At 43.8% G+C, this 15,533-nt stretch overlaps 1 long non-coding RNA gene and 1 pseudogene across 1 annotated transcript; both read right to left on the bottom strand.

Annotated features, from left to right (window-relative positions):
* Positions 1-1,523: 1,523 nt before the first annotated feature.
* On the bottom strand, positions 1,524-7,302 carry LOC121838735 (annotated as a pseudogene).
* Positions 7,303-12,092: 4,790 nt separating this feature from the next.
* On the bottom strand, positions 12,093-15,058 carry LOC121839607. Its single transcript, XR_006079061.1, has 4 exons — positions 13,076-15,058; positions 12,812-12,873; positions 12,514-12,603; positions 12,093-12,198 (listed from the first exon to the last, which is right to left on the bottom strand). It is a non-coding gene; the product is annotated as an uncharacterized LOC121839607 (long non-coding RNA).
* Between the last annotated feature and the right edge of the window lie 475 nt (positions 15,059-15,533).

The following is a 15,533-nucleotide window of genomic DNA, read 5'->3' as shown; positions in this document are numbered from 1 at the left end:
TCCCATAATCTTAAATAGATTAAATTATAATTTTTCCTCATCAATCTACAAACAATACCCCATAATTACAAAGTGAAAACAAGTTAAAAAAAAAAAAAATTAAATACCTTATTTACATTAGTATTCAGACCCTTTACTATGAGACTCAAAATTGAGCTCGGGTTTCCATTGAACCTCCTTGAGATGTTTCTACAACTTGGGAGTCCACTTGGGATATGTAATTGATTTGGAAAGTCATACACAACTGTCTATAGAAAAAAGGTCCCACAGTTGACAGTGTATGTCAGAGCAAAAACCAAGCCACGAGGTCAAAAGGAATTGTCTGTAGAGCTCCGAGACAGGATTGTGTCGAGGCACAGATCTGGGGAAGGGTACCAAAAAATGTCTGCAGCATTGAAGGTCTCCAAGAACACAGTGGCCTCCATCATTCTTAAATGGAAGAAGTTTGGAACCACCAAGACTCTTCCTAGAGCTGTCTGACCGGCCAAACTGAGCATTCGGGGGAGAAGTGCCTTGGTCAGGGAGGTGACCAAGAACCAGATAGGAACTCTGGAGCTCTGTCAAAGTGACTCTGTGGAGAAGGGAAAACCTTCCAGAAGGACAACCATCTCTGCAGCACTCCACCAATCATGGCCTTTGTGGTAGAGTGGCCAGACGGAAGCCACTCTTCAGTAAAAGGCACATGAAAGCCCGCTTCGAGTTTGCCAAAAGGCACCTAAAGGACTCTGACCATGAGAAACAAGATTCTCTGGTCTGATGAAACCAAGAATAAACTCTTTGGCCTGAATGCCAAGCACGTCTGGAGGACACTAAGCACCGCTCATCACTTGGCAAATACCATCCCTACTGTGAAGCATGGTGGTGGCAACATCATACTGTGGGGATGTTTTTCAGCGGCAGGGACTGGGAGACTAGTCAGGATTGAGGGAAAGATGAACAGAGCAAAGTACAGAGAGATCCTTGATGAAAACCTGCTCTAGAGCGCTTAGGACATCAGTAGTGGCTTTGGGACTAGCCTTAATGTCCTTGAGTGGGCCAGCCAGAGCCTAGACTTGAATCTCTGGAGAGACCTGAAAATAGCTGTGCAGAAACTACATCTCTATCCAACCTGACAGAGATTGAGTGGATCTGCAGAGAATGGGAGAAACTCTCCAAATAATAGCATCAAATTAAATTTCCCATCTACAAGAGGTGTATATTCTATTTGTATTTAACTGTAACTTGCAACATTGCCTTTAAGTAAATCACGAACCAGAAAAGCCTTAGTTTCTATCCCTTTTTGGACTTGTCATTAATTTATCACATCAGACCAACTTCTTGAAGTTTGCAGTTGTCTAAAAAAAATACTATTTTGCTCAATACATTTGTTTTTACCCTTGTGTGTATTTATACTTGGGATTTCGCCATTCAAAAGGAAAAGTTGTAAAAAAAAATAGCTGGAGGACGTGTGAAACTGAGGAGAGTAATACTACGTTTGTTTTGTATAATTCATTAAATATAATTTTTATTTCAAGATACAAAATAGTCTTTGGACATTGTCCAATACCTCCCAAACATACAGTTAATCGTAAACTGAGCAAAATAAAGAAAAAGTTAAATGAAATGGCTTAATATACAGCAGCTGCCATCTTACATTTAAATGTAAAATGAAATCACAAACAATCAAAAAAATGCTGAACAAATAAATGGATGGAGACTAACTCTTCAGGATAAGATATAACCGATGGTATAGTACAATGCTCTATTGTACACGTCAAATCCAATTGAAAATAGACATTCATGTCGCTCAAATAAGCATGATCAAAAGTCCTGTCCCAATAACTTCCGCCTTGTTCTCTTGGTTACCATACCGGACGATTCTCCGCCATCATCAAGACTCCATTTCATCCCAATGGCAGGAGGCGTCAGAACTGAACTGGACAAATACAGAACAGACAAATATTTGAACAAATAAGAAAGTAATCACTCACAGATTAAAACAAAGCGACAGGAAAATAATGCATCACCTAACAACGCTCTTTAGGGCCTTGGGTGTGAGAAATGTGCTTATATATACTGCTCCAAAAATTAAAGGGAACAATAAAATAACACATCCTAGATCTGAATGAATGAAATATTCTTATTAAATACTTTTTTCTTTACATAGTTGAATGTGCTGACAACAAAATCACACACAAATTATCAATGGAAATCAAATTTATCAACCCATGGAGGTCTGGATTTGGAGTCACACTCAAAATTAAAGTGGAAAACCACACTACAGGCTGATCCAACTTTGTAATGTCCTTTAAACAAGTCCAAATGAGGCTCAGTAGTGTGTGTGTGTGTGTGTGTGTGTGTGGCCTCCACGTGCCTGTATGACCTCCCTACAACGCCTGGGCATGCTCCTGATGAGGTGGCGGATGGTCTCCTGAGGGATCTCCTTCCAGACCTGGACTAAAGCATCTGCCAACTCCTGGACAGTCTGGTGCAACGTGGCTTGGTGGATGGAGCGAGACATGATGTCCCAGATGTGCTCAATTGGATTCAGGTCTGGGGAACGGGCGGGCCAGTCCATAGCATCAATGCCTTCCTCTTGCAAGAACTGCTGACACACTCCAGCCACATGAGGTCTAGCATTGTCTTGCATTAGGAGGAACCCAGGGCCAACCGCACCAGCATATGGTCTCACAAGGGGTCTGAGGATCTCATCTCAGTACCAAATGGCAGTCAGGCTACCTCTGGCGAGCACATGGAGGGCTGTGCAAAAGAAATGCCACCCCACACCTTGACTGACCCACCGCCAAACCGGTCATGCTGGAGGATGTTGCAGAACATTCTCCACAGCGTCTCCAGACTCTGTCACGTCTGTCACGTGCTCAGTGTGAACCTGCTTTCATCTGTGAAGAGCACAGGGCGCCAGTGGCAAATTTGCCAATCTTGGTGTTCTCTGGCAAATGCCAAACGTCCTGCACGGTGTTGGGCTGTAAGCACAACCCCCACCTGTGGACGTCGGGCCCTCATACCACCCTCATGGAGTCTGTTTCTGACCGTTTGAGCAGACACATGCACATTTGTGGCCTGCTGGAGGTCATTTTGCAGGGCTCTGGCAGTGCTCCTCCTGCTCCTCCTTGCACAAAAGCTGAGGTAGCGGTCCTGCTGCTGGGTTGTTGCCCTCCTACGGCCTCCTCCACGTCTCCTGGTAGCACCTCCATGCTCTGCACACTACACTGACAGACACAGCAAACCTTCTTGCCACAGCTCGCATTGATGTGCCATCCTGGATGAGCTGCACTACCTGAGCCACTTGTGTGGGTTGTAGACTCCGTCTCATGCTACCACTAGAGTGAAAGCACCGCCAGCATTCAAAAGTGACCAAAACATCAGCCAGGAAGCATAGGAACTGAGAAGTGGTCTGTGGTTATCACCTGTAGAACCACTCCTTTAATTGGGATGTCTTGCTAATTGCCTATAATTTCCACCTGTTGTCTATTCCATTTGCACAACAGCATGTGAAATTTATTGTCAATCAGTGTTGCTTCCTAAGTGGACAGTTTGATTTCACAGAAGTGTGATTGACTTGGAGTTACATTGTGTTGTTTAAGTGTTCCCTTTATTTTTTTGAGCAGTGTATATACACACAGTACCAATCAAAAGTTTGGACACACCTGCTCATTCAAGGGTTTTTCTTTATTTTATACATTGTAGAATAATAGTGAAGAAATAACACACATGGAATCATGTAGTAATCAAAAAAAAGTGTTAATCAAAATATATTTTATTTGAGATTCTTCAAAGTAGTACACTCTTGGCATTCTCTCAACCAGCTTCATGAGGTAGTCACCTTGAATGCACTTCAATTAACATGTGTGCCTTGTTAAAAGTGTTGTTGTAACAAGGTAGGGGTGGTATACATAAGATGGCCCTATTTGGTAAAAGACCAAGTGAATATTATGGCAAGAACTGCTCAAATAAGCAAAGAGAAACGACAAGTCCATCATTACTTTTTAGACATGAAGGTCAGTCAATCCGGAAAATTTCAAGTGCAAGTTGCAAAAACTATCAAGCGCTATGATGAAACTGGCTCTCATGAGGACCGCCACAGGAAAGGAAGACCCAGAGTTACATCTGCTGCAGAGGATATGTTCATTGTAGTTAACTGCACCTCATATTGCAGCCCAAATAAATGCTTCACAGAGTTCAAGTAACAGATACATCTCAACATCAACTGTTCAGAGGAGACTGCGTGAATCAGGCCTCCATGGTCAAATTGCTGCAAAGAAACCACTACTAAAGTACACCTGTTATTTCATAGTTTTGATGTCTTCACTATTAATCTACAATGTAAAAAATAGTCAAACTAAAGAAAAACCCTTGAATGAGTAGGTGTGTCCAAACTTGACTGCTACTGTATATATTTTATTACAATGTTGAAATGTACCCCTCCCCACATACACGTACCAAGCTTTGTCTCAATGTCTTTGAGCTGCGTCTTCTCCTCTTTCTTTGCCATCTCTGGTGACTTCAGGTATTGCATGTGGCCTTCAAAGTCCTCCTTCACCTGTATGCTCTTCTGCATGGCCAACCGGTACTGCTGGAGCAAGTCTACAAACAGGGGAAAGGCATTTGTAAATATATACCATGTATGATACGATGCAACGAAACGTACACAGGCACGCACCAGTACAAACATAACTCAAATCCAGTGACTGACCAATCTCGCCCATAAAGGTTTGGTATTGCTTGGGGAGGGGTGCACCGAAACACCTGGCCACACAGTTTCTCTCTTGGTGGGGCTTTGTTCTGCAAGCCCGCAAACTTGCCGTTGCTGTGGATCCTCTCTCCCTGCCGGGTCACGAGGGTGGAGAATGGGATTCTGCTCTGGACCACCTGGCCAAAACCAAAACAACAAGATCCCGTTCTTAAACAAGAAAATACTGACTTGACTTTAGGACAAGTTCCTGTACTACCCCCTGCGTCCCAAATGTCCCTGGTCAAAAGTAGGGCACTAAATAGGGAATAATAGGGTGCCATTTCAGATGCACACGAGATACATATTTTTATCAGCCTAAGCCAGGGATGTATTCACTGGGAACCAAATGAAAGCAAACATTCTCAAACGGTACGAAAAAGGGGAGGGACCTAGCTGAACTTGTCCAAAATAAAAAAGTTTGTTGCAAAATGCTTTCTTGTTTTTGCGAAACGGTTTGCTACGTGTGCACTGACTACACCCGAGGCAATGACTTAAACTAGAACACTACTTGGCCTGTATTGTTCGATGGCTTGGTTAAGGCCATCCAATCAACACGCCTTGTTTGGCTCACCCCCTTCCTGTAGTGGTTAGCAGAGTCCAGGTCATCAATCAAAATGGTGTCTCCCAATAGGTTCCCAAATACTGGCGGGAACAAGGGATGATTATCAAAGGGTAATTACATACGTAGTCACCAAACTACTACCAGATTACTTGAAACTGATCACTAACCCTCCATTTACTGTTTGAATCATGTTTCATTAATTGGCTAAAGACAAGGGGTGTATGATATCAAATAATTACTTCTGTACAAGATATAAACTCAGTTCAACTCCAGGTGTTCTTTGATGGTTTTAACCATTTTAGTTTGATATTATACCCCTGCAAAAACCTCTTACAAGTGGAGCCCCGAGAAGCATAATGTAAAGAATAATGCAAAACTGTTCCAGAAGCCCTCGTTATGACATCAGTCCCAAATCTGGAAATACTGAAAACTAGGCCCTTTCATTAGATAAGGGAGAAAAAAGACAAAAACTAAAGTTTAAACATGCAAATGATAATAATCCTTTAATTACACAAACATCATCATTATATGCAATCATTTTAAAGAGAAGGGCTGGCTGGGGTCCAATTCCCACTCCAGTAGCAGAGTCCCCAAGAGAGGGAGCCCATAACCCCCTCCCCCCCCCTCCCCCAGTGAGTTAAGAGCCTGGGGTTCATTCTGGAACAGTTTAACCCCCAAACCCAGGAACAGGGGGGGGGGAGGAGAAGAGAGAGAGGGAGAGAAACTAGCCTAACAACTGCAAACAAACAGAGACCGGACCTAGGGTCGGGTGTAACAAGCGTCTCAGCGTAGTAGTGCTGATCTAGGATCAGGTCCCTCGTCCGGGTCATCTTATTCTTTGTGAACTAAAAGGCAAGACTGATCGTAAATCTCCTGGGACCAAGGAGGAAGAGTGGGGCAAGCTTCTGGAACTACAGAGAAACCCTCTCAGCATAGACATAGTTACATTAAGGGGGAGGTTACATATTGGGGAATATTTGATCCAAATATAAATTCTGAAGAATACTGACTCACCCATCTGGCAGCCCTCTGCATTCTCTTGGAAAATAAGGAGGTCTCGGGCAAACACAGGGTTCCTAATGGGAAGAAATCTGGCCTGGCCATTTCTTATGTGGGGCAAGGGTCTGAAAAAAGAAACAAGTACAACTCACTAAAGCATGAACACCTTTGAGAACAAAACTCCAAGAACCTTTCCCAACACAGGTGACAAAGATTCAAACTATAGAGGTATTTAATTTACTTCTACATTGAAAGGAAGCAACAATTGCATGTTGTTTTATTAAAGGTACTTGTGTGTGTGTGTGTGTGTGTGTGTACCTGCTGCTGCTGTTGTTGTTTCTCCAGAACACCGTGTCCAGGGGCATGGCCTGCTGCCTCCCCTGGGTGTCGTTGTAGATCTTCCATGCTGCCACTGTTGTCATGGTGACCACACAGTCCATGTCTCCCAGGAGATGACGGTGGCCACGTCATCGTCCTCCACCAGCACCAGGTGGCCAATCTGCCTCGGAGCCAGAAGTACGGCACATTTTTAAATCCTGCTGAAACTGAAGCACACGCCACACACTGTTCTTCGCTAGTCAACCACTACTAGGATGAAGCATCAGAACGCTGCAGAGACAGGGGACAGGTCCCAAATGGCACCAATAGGGCTCTGGTCAAAAGTAGTGCACTAAAATATATATATATATAAGGATTAGGGTTCCATTTGGGAAACAGAGTAAATGTCTATATTATGATATTACATTTCCCAGGATGTAGAGGGGGTGCCCCTATGGGGCAGACTCTGCCCCTGGAATTTCATTTTCTCAGTGTCGGCTGTCTTCTGACTGATGAGGGCGTCGATCGCTGGGATCTATATTAACACCGAATGGATCCATCAAACCTCTCAACTTCTGAGAGTGCATGCATCATATATAGTACAAATGACAGTCTTGTGAATGTGCTCGAGTATCTATGGTCTTTCTCAGTAACCAGGTTTCCATCCAACCTTTTTGTGAGTAAAGTTCATGTCGGATAAAGAAAAAAAATTCACAAAAGGCTGATTGAAACAGGACATTTGTCTAAAATATCCAAATGTCGACAAAACAAAATACACTAGGACAGGTGGAATGTTTTTGTGTCTGTATAGTTTATTATGCAAGAAATGGTGATGGAAACGCCTTTATGCGTTGATATAATAACCATCATATCGAAGTAAACTTGGAGTCACGCGATGACATGTTGTGTGGTCCTCTACGACTTGGAAGCATGCAGTTTATTAGGCTACAGATTAAATGAATGATACACTTCACATGGTGAATTGTGCACAGTGATGAGCTTGACGCTCCTTTCCAATAAATAGAGGGTCTTAATTCTGGTGACATGATGATCAACGCTTGGCTGCCGTTTGACAAATAAAATAATCTTACCCACAAAAATGTCATCATGTAAGTAACCTAACCGCACTGTATCTGTGAGCTGTTGGCTAGAGCACACGTGCCAAGACCAGAGTGGGCACATTCGCTATATACAGCTCTTTCGGAAAGTATTCAAACCCCTTTACTTTTTCCACATTTTGTTACCTTACCACATTATTTTAAAATGTATGAAATTGTTTTTCCCCCCCTCATCAATCTACACACAATACCTCATAATGACAAAGCAAAAACGGTTTCGAAATGTGTGCCAATCATTTAAAATAAAAAACAAAAACATAATATTTACATAAGCATTCAGACCCTTTAGTCAGTACTTTGTTGAAGCATCTTTGGCAGCAAATACAGCCTCGAGTCTTCTTGGGTATGACGCTACAAGCTTGGCACACCTGTATTTGGGGAGTTTCTCCCATTCTTCTCTGCAGATCCTCTCAAGCTTTGTCAGGTTGGATGGGGAGTTATGGCTGGGTCACTCAAGGACATTCAGAGACTTGTCCCAAAGACACTCCTGCGTTGTCTTGGCTGTATGCTAAGGGTTGTTGTCCTGTTGAAGGTGAACCTTCACCCCAGTCTGAGCACTCTGGAGCAGGTTTTCATCAAGGATCTCTGTGCTTTGCTCCGTTCATCTTTGCCTCAATCATGACTAATTTCCCAGTCCCTGCTGTTTAAAAACACCCCCACAGCATGATGCTGCCACCACCATGCTTCCCCGTAGAGATGGTACCAGGTTTCCTCCAGACGTGGCGCTTGGCATTCAGGCCAAATCATGGTTTCATCAGACCAGAGAATATTGTTTCTCATGGTCAGAGTCTTTAGGTGCCTTTTGGCAAACTCCAACTCCCCACCATCTTAAATAATCATGCAACATTCAAAAAATTTAAACTAAGAACAGATATAGCCCTTGGTTCACCCCAGACTTGACTGCCCTTTACCAGCACAAAAACATCCTGTGACATTCTGCATTAGCATTGAATAGCCCCGGTGATATGTAACTTTTCAGGGAAGTTAGGAACCAATATACTCAGTCAGTTAGGAAAGCAAAGGTTAGCTTTTTCAAACAGAAATTTGCATCCTGTAGCACTAATTTTGGGACAGTTTTGGGACACTGGAAAGTTCATGGAGATTAAGAGCACCTCCTCCCAGCTGCCCACTGCACTGAGGATAGGAAACACTGCCACCACCGATAAATCTACAATAAACAATCATTTCAATAAGCATTGTTCTACGGCTGGCCATGCTTTCCACCTGCCTACCCCTACCCAGCCAACATCTCAGCACCCCCTGCAGAAACTTGCTCTGGCAGTCTCTATGGGGGTGCCACAGGGTTCAATTCTCAGGCCGACTTTTTTCTCTGTATATATCAATGATGTCGCTCTTGCTGCTGGTGAGTCCCTGATCCACCTCTATGCAGACGACACCATTCTGTATACATCTGGCCCTTCTTTGGACACTGTGTTAACAAACCTCCAAACGAGCTTCAATGCCATACAACACTTCTTCCGTGGCCTCCAACTGCTTTTAAATGCTAATAAAACTAAGTGCATGCTCTTCAACCAATCGCTGCCCGCACCCGCCCGCCCGACTAGCATCACTACTCCGGACGGTTCTGACTTAGAATATGTCTACTACAACTACAAATACCTAGGTGTCTGGTTAGACTGTAAACTCTCCTTCCAGACTCACATTAAACATCTCCAATCCAAAATTAAATCTGGAATCGGCTTCCTATTTCGCAACAAAGCCTCCTTCACTTATGCTGCCAAACATACCCTTGTAAAACTGACCATCCTACCGATCCTTGACTTCGACAATGTAATTTACAAAATAGCCTCCATCACTCTACTCAGCAAACTGGATGTAGTCCATCACAGTGCCATCCGTTTTGTCACCAAAGCCCCATTTACTACCCACCACTGCGACCTGTATGCTCTCGTTGGCTGGCCCTCACTACATATTCGTCGCCAAACCCAGTGGCTCCAGGTCATTATCGCAGCTCACTGGTCACCATAGCAACACGCACCCGTAGCAGGCGCTCCAGCAGGTATATTGCACTGGTCATCCCCAAAGCCAACACTTCCTTTGGCCGCCTTTCCATAAAGGAGAGATTGTTCTCAACTGGCCTACCTGGTTAAATAAATGTGGGGAAAAAACTAAAAACTAAATAAAAATGGGACTTGTGCATTTTACTGAGGAGTGGCTTCTGTCTGGTACCTCTACCATAAAGGCCTGATTGGTGGAGTGCTGCAGAGACTATTGTCCTTCTGGAAGCTTCTCCCATCTTCACAGAGGAACTCTGGAGCACTGTCAGTGACCATCTAGTTAATGGTCACCTCCCTGACCAAGGCCCTTCTCACCCGATTGCTCAGTTTTAGCCAGGTGGCCAGCTCTAGGAAGAGTCTTGGTGGTTCCAAACTTCTTCTATTTAAGAATGGTTTTTGGTTTTTGCTCTGACAACTGTGGGACCTTATATAGACAGGTGTGTGCCTTTCCAAATCATGTCCAATCAATTGAATTTACTTCAGGTGGACTCTAATCAAGTTGTAGAAACATCAAGGATGATCCATGGAAACAGGATGCACCTGAGCTCAAATTTCAAGTCTCATAGCAAAGGATCGGAATACTTGTGAAAATAAGTTGTGTTTTTGTTCTTAATAAATTTGCAAACATTTCTAAAGACCTGTTTTCACTTTGTCATTATGGTGTGTGTAGATTGCTGAGGATTTTATTTTTGTAATTGAATATTCACATGAAAAACTGTTGTCAATTGGATGGAATGTGGGTATAATCAAATACTTACAGATGACAGTTGTGCTACATTCATGCTATTCTTCCTGAGCTCCGATTTCAGATGACCCTCTTTGTTGGTGGCGTTGAGCACTTGATCTAAAGATAGAGATATCCCAGCTCTACAGCAGGAACATGTTTTAACACTGATAGCTTGGCACCAAACTGGAACCAAATTGTATGTTTCCATTCTCTCTTGCAGCTCAGTTAACACTGACATAACACGTTTGGAACGCAACACCTACTATCGAGCTCCGTGATGAGTTGCCTGTTGGTGTCAAACAGACTCTTGTAGATGTCAATCGTCTGGTTTATCTGGTCCTTCTTCCTGGTCAGTTCAGACATCTGCTCCCTGTTCTCCACATCTAGTAGGGGACAGGAGAACAGTCGGGATCACCTGAGACACACTGTTCCAGGGGCCAAGAGGCTGGCCTTTAAATGGACACCACACTTGCCAATCAAAAGTAGTCCAACGTTAGGATGAATCCACGTCCCACGACATCGTTTGTGTCGATCCAGCTATTTGCTCCCACCCAACATGAATGGAAAAGATAACCAACGAATACAACCCGGAATTTAGACTGCTCATCTTTTCCACAGATTTGGGACTGAAGCACATAGCTGGAGCTACAAAATAGATGGCCTAGGATGTGGAAAGTCATCTTAACATTAGTCTACTTCTCAGGTCTGAAACATTCAACACATTTTTACTTTGAGTGAAATGTCCCTTTTAAGATGGCTGGACACTCATGATCACAGTGTGTCAACCCCTTTTGGATGGCAAACACTCAATGTTATTAAAAAATCTAGCATTAAAATGACAAACTGACATTGGTGTGATTTAACAATTAAAAAATAAAACATGATCTAACCATTGTAGAAGCGGTAGGGGAGCTCAAAACGCTACTAGGGGATTTTTTGGGGCCAAACCCTGGGATGACAGGTCTGAAGTGCAGGACGTACTCATTCCCATCCTGACCAGGACTGTTCTCCATGATGGAGAGAGACGTTTTCAAACAATATATAGACAATATCCAATGCAAAATTCTGGTTGGCACGCAAAGCCTGAAGAAAAGATGTGCAAGCACACCGTACCACCACCCCACTCACAGTGATGTGGGCCTCTCCATTAGTAAGGCTAAACTGTAGGCTTTGCCCTCAAAGAGAGGCAGGCTTTTGTCACTGGAGCCCTTGGAGCTCTTGATGGTGACCACCACCTTCCCACTCAGCTCCAGTCCGACTGGGTTATTATACACATCCTGGATGGAAGCAACACAAACCAGCAGCCTCATAAATAGACAAAAGACAGGGAGGGGACAAACTCCATATCAATGACTATGATTTTGGAATGAGACGTTCGACGAGCAGGTGTCCACATACTTTTGGCAGTGTATATTGTATAAATCACTAGAACCTATTTATGTCAATGACGTCAAATTGCCATGGTCAGAGGTTCTACTACCTTTACGGCCTCAGTTAGGCTTGATCACCAAAAATGATACAACATATAGTTTGACCATTGGTAGACTTCAACTCATGCTTATATGGTGATGAGTGATTCATGACTTCCGCTGGCCAGAGGATCTAATCGTCTCACCATTATTTTCAGACACGTCCTCCATCAGAGTACGACTGGCAATGACAATGTTGTTGGAGACCACTGGGATTGGTGGCTGAAGGCCTGGCAGGATTGTTGGGCACAGCGTCTATGACATAGTAGGCGAGGACAAGAAAGAGAGAGACATGATAACTTTAGTCCTTCAAGTGGCCCAAAATAACCTATAGGGCCTATAGACATCCAGCCACTCGACATGAAATACATTTCTTCAAGATCAAATAAACAGCGGACCAATTTGGAGAGTGGAGACCATATCCAGGCGTTTCATTCAAAGCCCAGTTAGGGGGTGTCTGGAGGTGGGTTTTACGGCTCTAAGCCACATGGTTTAGGTTGAGCTTAACCTGGTGACTCCACAGCACTTTTGTCTCATCCACACACAGCACAAACAGGATTGTGTACTTACCAGCACGTTCTGGGATGACGTTGTCTCTGTTAGATGACCATGAATCCTTTTACATACATATCACAGGACTACCTTTGTGTTGATACAAACCTAAGAGAAGAGACATCACAAATTGGCTAAGCCCTCTGACAAGAATTTCCCAACAATCCCACGTTGAATTGGTGATCGCTAACACACTACGGCCACACTGCTTAAGCCTTTTTGTATTGGCGGTGTCTCTTTTCTAAAGTCATTCAGACAGGAGATGTACCCAGCACTTGGCACCAGCTGCGCCCGTATATAAAACACTATCAGTTACCTGAAGTGAAAACGGTCTTCCCTTTTGTCTTTCATGGGTTTGCTGCATTTCAGTTGGGTAGCCTTCAGAAAAGCATGCAGACCAATGAGTTGATTATTCTCATCAGATACAGAATGTTTGTCATCGATTTTTATACTTAAGTAATGTGAAACGTTGTGTCCATGTGTGACAGAGCCAAAGTCAGTCCCTCTGGGTCTAGTTAAGGATGTAGTTAAAAGTAGTACACTATATAGGCAATAGGGTGCCATTTGTCCAGTAACTAACCCCTGAGGTGGGCCGTGATGTCCCTGATGGCACTCCCTTTCACATCAGCATGGAGGTGTTGACAGGGTTCAGGTCCTTTATGGTGCTGCCCTCCTCAGACACCATGAAAGCCATGACCAATACCATAGAGATGATGTCCCAAATGGCACCATTGACGCAGCCAGAGTGTCTTGGCCCCTAACTTAATGCCCACCTCCTGTGGCCCGTCCACCAGTTTGAGCTGTGCAGGGACCCCGGCCGTCACTTTGATGGTCAAGTGCTCCACAAAGTCTCTCCAGGTGAAGGAGAGCTCTCTGATGCCTGGGAACCCGGGATTGAACCGCACCCCCGTCACCAAGACGGAGTTGGTGCTCTCCTAGTTACAACACATAGCATAATGGACATTTTATGTTTTTTCTAAATCACTAGATGGGATATTTGTCTCCAATTATACTTTCAGAAAAAATAATAAATCACAGTAAATGAATAAGTTACAAATCCCTTTGATTTATTCAATGTGCCTGCCAGGTAAACACCAGAGATGTCTTGTCGAGACCCTCGGCGTCCACGGCGAGCGAGTCCACACAGGTCGAGGTCAGCGTCTGACTTTTATTCCCATACTGGTCCACAAGCGCTAAGTCTGGAAGAGGGAACTACCAGTTTCTCATTTGGAAGGTAATCAAGAAGAAGTCCTAAATGTGAATGTGTGTTAGGAAGGCAGTATAATGGTTAGAAGTTGACAGTAAAACTGCTGCTGGTGGATCCGGACTCACGGACCTTTCCTGATAGGATCTCTGCCATCCTCATGTGTTTTGGTTTGTCAGGGCGGGGCCTAAAACCAACAAACAGCGAATCAGAACAAGCACACCAGCTGATGTGACAAGCACAATCAAACTTCATTTGTTTCTACTTCTATAAGCAAATGAACTGTGAACAGCATAAAAGATTACCATGGGAGGCAAAAATTTTGCCACATCAAAATACAGACCAAAATTTTACTTAGGATGTTTCTAACCATGTTAAAGTAGAAGACTTACAATATAGTGAAGGAGGTGTCGACAGACACCAGCTGGTCTTTGTACGAGACCTGGTAAAAGTGCTCTTCCTTCACCTGCGACGGCACCAGTACGTTGGGCAGCTTCCCATGGGCCAGCTCCGCTACACTCACCTCAGCCGTCCAGTTCACATGACAGTGTCACAGCACAATGCTAGGCCGTATTCATAAAGCGTCTCCGAGTAGGAATTCTGATCTAGGATCAGACACCATCTCTTATTCATTATGACTTTTTAAAAAAGGCAAAAAAAATAGCCTAGATCAGCACTCATATGCCACATTTATTTATTTAGCCATTCAACCAAGTAAGTCAATAAGTCAGCGAATACGGACCCTGAGAGTCAATCTCAATGGAGGAGTTGCTACATGGTCAGGATGGTGTTGGCGTTACCTTGATCTTCTGGGCCAGCTCCTGAGATAGAGGGACCTCCCTGCCTCCCTCGTCATACAGTCTGTTGTTTAGGTTCTCCAGGAGGTCCCAGGCCGTCCAGTCTATCTTCTCCCGGTCCCTCAGCAACGTGAAGTCCACCAGACTGTCCTCATCTTCCTGAATGTACACCTCCAGATGGCAGACACGGGTGCTGGGCACAACCCTCAGATCCCTCTGGACTGGAGCTACACTCTTCTGACTCTTGATAGGTAAAACGGATTCGTGAAAATGTCTCATTTCACTTGACAAAATGTTTTTGTATGTGTTTATACAAACAAACAAAAAATAATCCCAAAGTATTCTTTGAAAAACTAAAACATTGTGGAGCATTAAAGAATGCAGGAGTGTCTTGTTCTCTATCATTGAGATCCATGGAGGGATAAGTTAAAAAGCACAACAACAAAGAAAATGAGACAAAAAAGGTATTTTCAGATGACAATCGATTACTTACGGGGATATCAAATATTATAGCTTTAATCATCTGGTCTCCCGTAATATTTTTGAGGGCATCTGGTTTGAGAACCAGGGTCCCAGCCCCTGTGTTACTGCAGTCTACACCAAAGCCCCCCCCCTCCCCCCACCATCACACCTCCTCCATGCTTCACAGTGGAAAATACACATGCAGAGATGATCTGTTCACCTGCACCTGCTGCATTTCACAAACACTTGGCAGTTAGAACCAAAAATCTCATCACACAGGTCTAATATCTATTGCTCGTGTTTCTTGGTCCAAGCAAGTCTCTTCTTATTATTGGTATCCTTTAGTAGTGGTTCCTTTGCAGTAATTCGATCATGAAGGCCTGATTCACTCGATCTCCTCTGAACAGTTGATGTTCGGATGTGTCTGTTACTTGAACTCCGTGAAGCATTAATTTGGGCTGCAATCTGAGGTGCAGTTAACTGTGCTGCAGAGGATAAGTTAAAATCGAGGTAACTCTGCATCTTCCTTTCCTGTTGCGGCCCTCATGAGAGCCAGTTTCATCATAATGCTTCAT

Source organism: Oncorhynchus tshawytscha, linkage group LG16, assembly GCF_018296145.1.
Source record: "Oncorhynchus tshawytscha isolate Ot180627B linkage group LG16, Otsh_v2.0, whole genome shotgun sequence".
Lineage (NCBI taxonomy): Eukaryota > Metazoa > Chordata > Actinopteri > Salmoniformes > Salmonidae > Oncorhynchus > Oncorhynchus tshawytscha.
This window is presented reverse-complemented; position numbering and strand designations above follow the sequence as displayed.